Source organism: Etheostoma cragini, chromosome 5 (assembly GCF_013103735.1).
Source record: "Etheostoma cragini isolate CJK2018 chromosome 5, CSU_Ecrag_1.0, whole genome shotgun sequence".
NCBI lineage: Eukaryota > Metazoa > Chordata > Actinopteri > Perciformes > Percidae > Etheostoma > Etheostoma cragini.
In genome coordinates, this window is record NC_048411.1 from 10,189,327 (window position 1) to 10,195,559 (window position 6,233).

Sequence of the window (6,233 nt, forward strand, 5' to 3'; positions counted from 1 at the left end):
TACAGCACAGGCCAAAATGTGGTGATCAACTCTGATAGTACCTTGCATTTTAAAGATTCCTAGCTGACTCTTTTCCTGATTCCAACGTTAGCTACATGTCTGCTGGATAAACAGTATAAGCTAGACACTATATAGTATTAAGTTGCTGTAAGCTGTAGCCTACATTAACTTCTAAACAGAGGCAGGACATTACGTAATCTCTGAGATAAATTCTTGACAGCGCTGGGCAACGCAAGGAAATCTCAGAGCTGAAACCCGACGGGACCCGGGTTCAGTCTTAATATCTGTTATATTACACGGGCTCGGGCTTGCGCGGTAAATGAGCGGAATAAATGAGTTTAAAAAATGTATAAATGACTCATTCTTGCCAAAAGGCAAAAGAGCTGTGTGTGTGCGCAAAATTGAAAAATGCCTAACTGTTGAGGCCAGATTACAGCTCTAGGGCGTCAAAATGACCCCACAAACACCTCTCTCTCTCTCTGCACTCACGCACAGACACACACGTTCTGGTGGTTGATTTAATCAGCTTTTTGCTGATTAACTCTCATAACAGGCCAGGTGGATAGCGCACTGCCTTGAGTCCATGAGGCAACTGTCTGATTACTCCACATTTTCATTATGATATTTTGTGATTACATACAGAATCTGCCCTGTTCTCTGTCAGGTGAATATGGTGGTAACAGACGCCATGAATTCAACGGGCACTGCACTAGTACATACAAATGGCTGATTCCATTCCTACTGTGCTCCTAAGCATTCTGTGTATGTGCTGCTTAAATCTGTGACTGACTTGTTTGAAAGCACATTTAAATATTAGTGTCTCAGACAAAAGAGCCATTATAGAAAAGAAAAAGGATCTTTGAAAAGTTATGAGAAGACTTACTTTCCTGGCCTGTGGCTCAGATAGGTTACCGTTAACTGTCCACCGTTTGAACTGCACCGCCTGTTTTTCAGAGTACAAGTCGAGAGTTTAAGGCTATGAGATTGTGCCTTGTGTAATCTTCATTTACAAAACCATAAAGTTTACAACCAGCAAGCTTCTTAGTAAATGCATTGACAGCAGCGTATGGTCTCACTGCTTGTAAGAACTAATTATAGTTTCAAGCGTTGATTCACAGTGACATTCATTTCGGTAAATACTCAAGTTTTCATAGTTTTCTGTAACTAATTAGCCAAACAGTGACTAGGTCTTCCTCATATTGTTGAAGAAGCTGCATCTGGGAGAGCCACTGAAGCATTTTGTTTTCGATCTCTGTGTAATAAGCTTACATTAACACCCTTTACTGAAGTGGCTTATGAGTGTGTCACCTCCTTGAAAGTAAATTTGATCAAGTTCACAATTCACAGTGATGCATTTCCTATCATAGTACTGTCCTGGACCACGTCAACCTATCTGTGCAGGTCAAAATACACTGCAGGTTAGCAGCCCTGTCAAAACATTTTGACAGACATGTGAGACTTCCTTTTTACGCATGAGCCAGCAGTTGCGCTTAGTTGATCGTCGTCAACACCACATTTGACCAGGTCATGGCACTCGGACTTGTTTCATTAAGACAAGGTAAACACCCTCTAAGAAATTAGGCCGAGATTAAAAACAGATTGAGAACACTTCTTACCATTCAGGGGTAATAATACAACTCTTACGCAATGGTGTGAAGTATAGGTGTCAGGCCTTTGGAGTAGTAAAATGTCGGACATATATTATTTTGACTGTTGGACTGATGGACATTCGTACATTATGTTACTGTACAGGATGACCTGAAGCAGCTATGTCTTGAAACACACTCAGCAGTGTGATATAAAACCACCGTGTGAAAGAGTGTGGGCTACTTAGGTGCGGGCGCTAGGGAGAAAATCAGATATCACGATATTCTTGACCAAATACCTAAATTTCAATATTATGGCGATATTCTAGGGTTGACAATTGGTTCTTTAACAAAATATCGTCACACTTTTTTAGATAAATCAAGCAGACAAACTTACCAACACATATATAATAAAAGATCGATACTTGGCGCTGTGTAACGATACAGTATTGCCACTGAAAATATGGATTTTTCCCCCCACCCCTAGACATAATGTCTGAGTGGGGAAAAGGCAGATGATACAACAGCTAGAACAGTACAGTACATAACTTAACTGTAATGCAGCCTTTAAAACCAGTCAAACATTTTTGTCATATCACATTAAGATATCCAAAATGTATCTACGATGTCTAGTCTCAGATCCCGATATTGATATTATATCGACATATTGCCCAGCCCTAGGGCTACCTCCCAGATAGTCTGCCCACGCTAAAGCTTACACAAATAGGAGGTAGAGAGGTAGTACTGCAATGAAGCAGGTGCTCACTTCCTCACTGCTGGGCCAGTGCACAAGAAGTGAGACTACCTGTTTTAGAAACTTTATCTCAGTTCCTCTTCTGTTTTAGTAGTAGTGTGAGCAATTGTTCACATTTACAGTAAGCCAAAAAGATGAAATGCGAACCAAATGAATGCTGCTAATATGGATGGATAAATAACACAATGCATATCAGTACCAAATCAGGTTTAACCCTAATATTTAAAGTACTTTAAAAGCGTTGTTGTTCAGCTTTTCACGACACACACACACTTATTTTCACAGACAGGTGCTGACTGCTTGTACAAAGTCCTTCTATTCCATAAGAGTGTGTTCAGTGGAATGTCTTTCAGAGTGTTTGCACCATCATACTTGCATGTAGAGCCATCTTTCTATTTCAAATACAGACTGTGATGATGCAATTATAGCATGCAATACTCAAAATGTGTTGGTAATACATTGTTTTAAAGTAGTCCAGGAGAGCCCCCCCGCCATGCTCCTAATGATCACAACGTGTGCCAAATCAATCACCTTACCTTCAAGTGTTTTATTCCTGCACTGCGGTGTAGTTTGCATTGTTTTATCAGCTCACTCTACAGCCTGAGCCTAAACTAGTTTAATAATAAATCAGCAGGCTAACGTATGGTTCCAAATTCCAGTCCCATTGCACTTTTACACTGATACATGACTGTATGCCGAGGTGAAAGAAGAAAAGGTGTGTATTGGGGTGTGAATAACTGGGTGTTTCCTATAAAACAGGTTCTTGTCGAGATCTTGTTTTCACAAAAAATGTCAATAGATACAAACCATACTCTCATTACATGCAATGGAAAAGGAGATATTGGCAACACTGTACGGCTGTACTCAGTACTGACCGAACTTGAATACAGAAAACAATATGCTTCATAAAAGCTTTTATCCTTACATCGCATCTTGCGATTACTTTAACAAAATATGGCTCTACAAAAAGTCAGGGTAAGTATTGATATTAGCCTGGGGGGATTGCTTTTAGCAGGTGTGTGTTTTCAAAGAGGGAGTTAGCTGGCTTCAATGATGATTGCGTCAAATCTGAATATCCCAATATTTACTCACAGTTTTGTGGAAAACAATGGTAATGAGGAAATCTTGACCAAACAGATACATTTACAGTATTCACTGTTCATTTAACTCGGGCAAAACATGCTGAGGAGGAAAAGCAAATATAAGATACATACAAGTAACAATATAATAAACAGATTCCCAGATGACAAGTAATCCCCTTGATCTAGATTACATCAACATATCACTTTAGCTCCTGCAACCTACGGTTTAAGGAATAGCATAACCAAATTGCTAAACTTGTCTATGCAAGCAAGGACATGTGGAAAAACAACAAGCTATCTTGAGCAAGAGGACACCTTTTTAATCTGGGACTCAGTGACGAATGTAATGGAAACATTGCTACTCTCAACATATGGCCACGATCTTGTTTGGGGTCACTAAAGACACAAAAACTGCAGACTAAAAACATTGCTAATTCAGGTAAAACATTCCAGAAAGGTGGCAGAGAAACACACTGCAAAACACATGCAAATAGACAAAACGCAAGCAAAGCACAAGCAAGGGCTTTGACAACTCTCCGTAGCCTTTAGAAAACATGCTGCAACTGAAAATATAACACAAACAAACTGAGTAAATCATTCACCAACTTGACAACACATACATGGCATAGAGAGAGACACGCTGCCAATTGGAAAAAACACAAGCAGATACAGAAGCACTGAAAAAGATGCTGGGATGTAGATAAATTAAATTCATCTACAGATAATCATAATATTTAAATGTATCCACACAGGACTAGATAATAGATAGTAGACAAAATAACTTAGGTATTGAGTATATGTAATATAGGATTATAATATGATATTGCACTAAGCAGTGTCATGGCACATGCTAGAATGACTTCTCCATTTGCAAACACAGTGCAGCTATTAGCCGACTGTGCACATGCAGGCTTCATTACGTAATTACAGGGCAATATTTAATACTCATCACTTAATCTCATTACTGTGTAATATTTAATACTCAGGACTTTTGATACACCAAACTATATTTTTGGATAATGTGTTTTTCTGCACTACCTATACTTTATATTTTATATTTTTATATTTCGTGTTGACACTGTAAAGGAGTTTCTTCAATCTCGTTGCACTTGTGTATAATGACAATAAAGGCATTCTATTCTATTTAGTAAAAGTGAAAGGGAGATGTTATTTAGTCAGACTTGACAAAGCTCACTCCAGAGACACAGAGAGCATTTTACAACAGTTTTCACAGGTGTAGTAAACACTTGCCTCCATGTGTAAAATCGAGTGTCCCTTTAAGGTTTTGCTGAAAACATGTTTCTTATATTTACAATGGTTAACGACAGATAGCTGCACCTTCCAGTCTAATGATTAGTGATGGCCAAATCAAAGGTTAGGCCTTAGCATGTATTTAGTGTATTTACAGCCTAACAAACAGTTCTTGCAACTGTCCAACGGCCCGGTTGCTTTTTTGATATGCCAACGAATTAACTAGTTATCAAATTACAGTTTGCATGAGGTGAGATGCAGTAAATGCATGTAACAGCAGGAGCAGCACAGCGGGACATCAACAACTGTCAACCCGAAACGTCAACAACGCTTTGAAGCCCGCCGACCTTAAATCCAGACTAGCTGGGTCAATTCGCTGACACTCAACCGCTTCACTTAAGCTCTGGCGCTAATGGTCCATATCATGTCAATATAACGCGACGTATCGCTTGCTTCGGACTGTAAAGGTCACTTGTGCTCCGAGGAAATACTGTAGCAGGCACGGTCCGGTGGTTCAGCAGGGCTGGCTAGCAGGCAGCGGACAAACACACAGACGTAGCTACGTTACCTTCAGCGGATTCCCAGTGTCTCTACCGACGCCGCTCGATGCACAAACAGCTGGCTATATCTTCGCTTTGTGGTCATACGAGTTATTATATCGTATGTGAGGATATCTGGAAGTGTACAAGGGTTCTGAAATCGTACTGAGGTAGCACCTTGTGTTGCACTGACGCCGATATTACACCTCAGTGACGTGGAGTCTAGTTTCCTCATTCGTGTCTTCCGCGTTGCAACGACAGGCCGCGAGCGTGAACAGCGTGACGTCCCTCCCGCCTCCTTTTGCTCCTTCCCATCCTCCCCCTGCTCAGCATCCTTCGGCAGGTGAATGGACAATTCGGTCTTTCTCTGGCGAGTATTACTACATCCATATTTAATGGATTCTCCTCATACATAGAAGCCTACACTCAAAGTTAAAAACAGAAGCCTAACATTGAATGGATTTGGCATTCACTTTTTATCCGTAAAATAGCTAAATTTTATCCAATGGTATGTCAACATGTGTATGTTGTTCTGTATAAGCTAAGATAAATCGTACTTTGAGCTGACGCATGTACATTAATCACTGCAGAGATAAGTAAGAAAATAGATAATTTAAAAAAATAGAATAGGCTATACACAAAATGGATGGAAAAACTAAAAAGAAAAGCAATAAAATAAAGTAAGTAGACTTGAATAGATTAAATACAATATTCAATTAACACCTAAGGGAATTGAATTTGGTTGTGGCCAGATTCATGATTCTGCATTTAGCAGTCTGCAACAATATATAGGCTATTTGAAAAGCAATAAGAAAAATCTGTGTATTGTTTCAGAACATACCGTAACTGTCCCGCTAATCTTTGAATACATTTGGTTTTGTGCGAGGCACATCAACGCACCACTGCTGGACGCATATGTCCCAGTGAAACTACAAAGATGTATGACAAGACAGACGTCCTACACTTAACACATGATCTATTTAAAGTTTTTGGTATGCTTCCACATTACCCAAATATGTAC

At 39.6% G+C, this 6,233-nt stretch overlaps 1 protein-coding gene across 4 annotated transcripts in view; it reads right to left on the reverse strand.

The window, feature by feature from the left end:
• The window catches only part of ccser1 (coiled-coil serine-rich protein 1), a 125,826-nt gene extending 120,363 nt beyond the window's left edge, over nucleotides 1–5,463 (reverse strand). For all 4 annotated transcript variants that reach the window (XM_034873108.1, XM_034873109.1, XM_034873110.1 and 1 more), the window contains exon 1: nucleotides 5,242–5,463. The gene's annotated coding sequence lies outside the window, so the exon portion shown is untranslated. The remainder of the gene's footprint in view (nucleotides 1–5,241) is intronic.
• Between the last annotated feature and the right edge of the window lie 770 nt (nucleotides 5,464–6,233).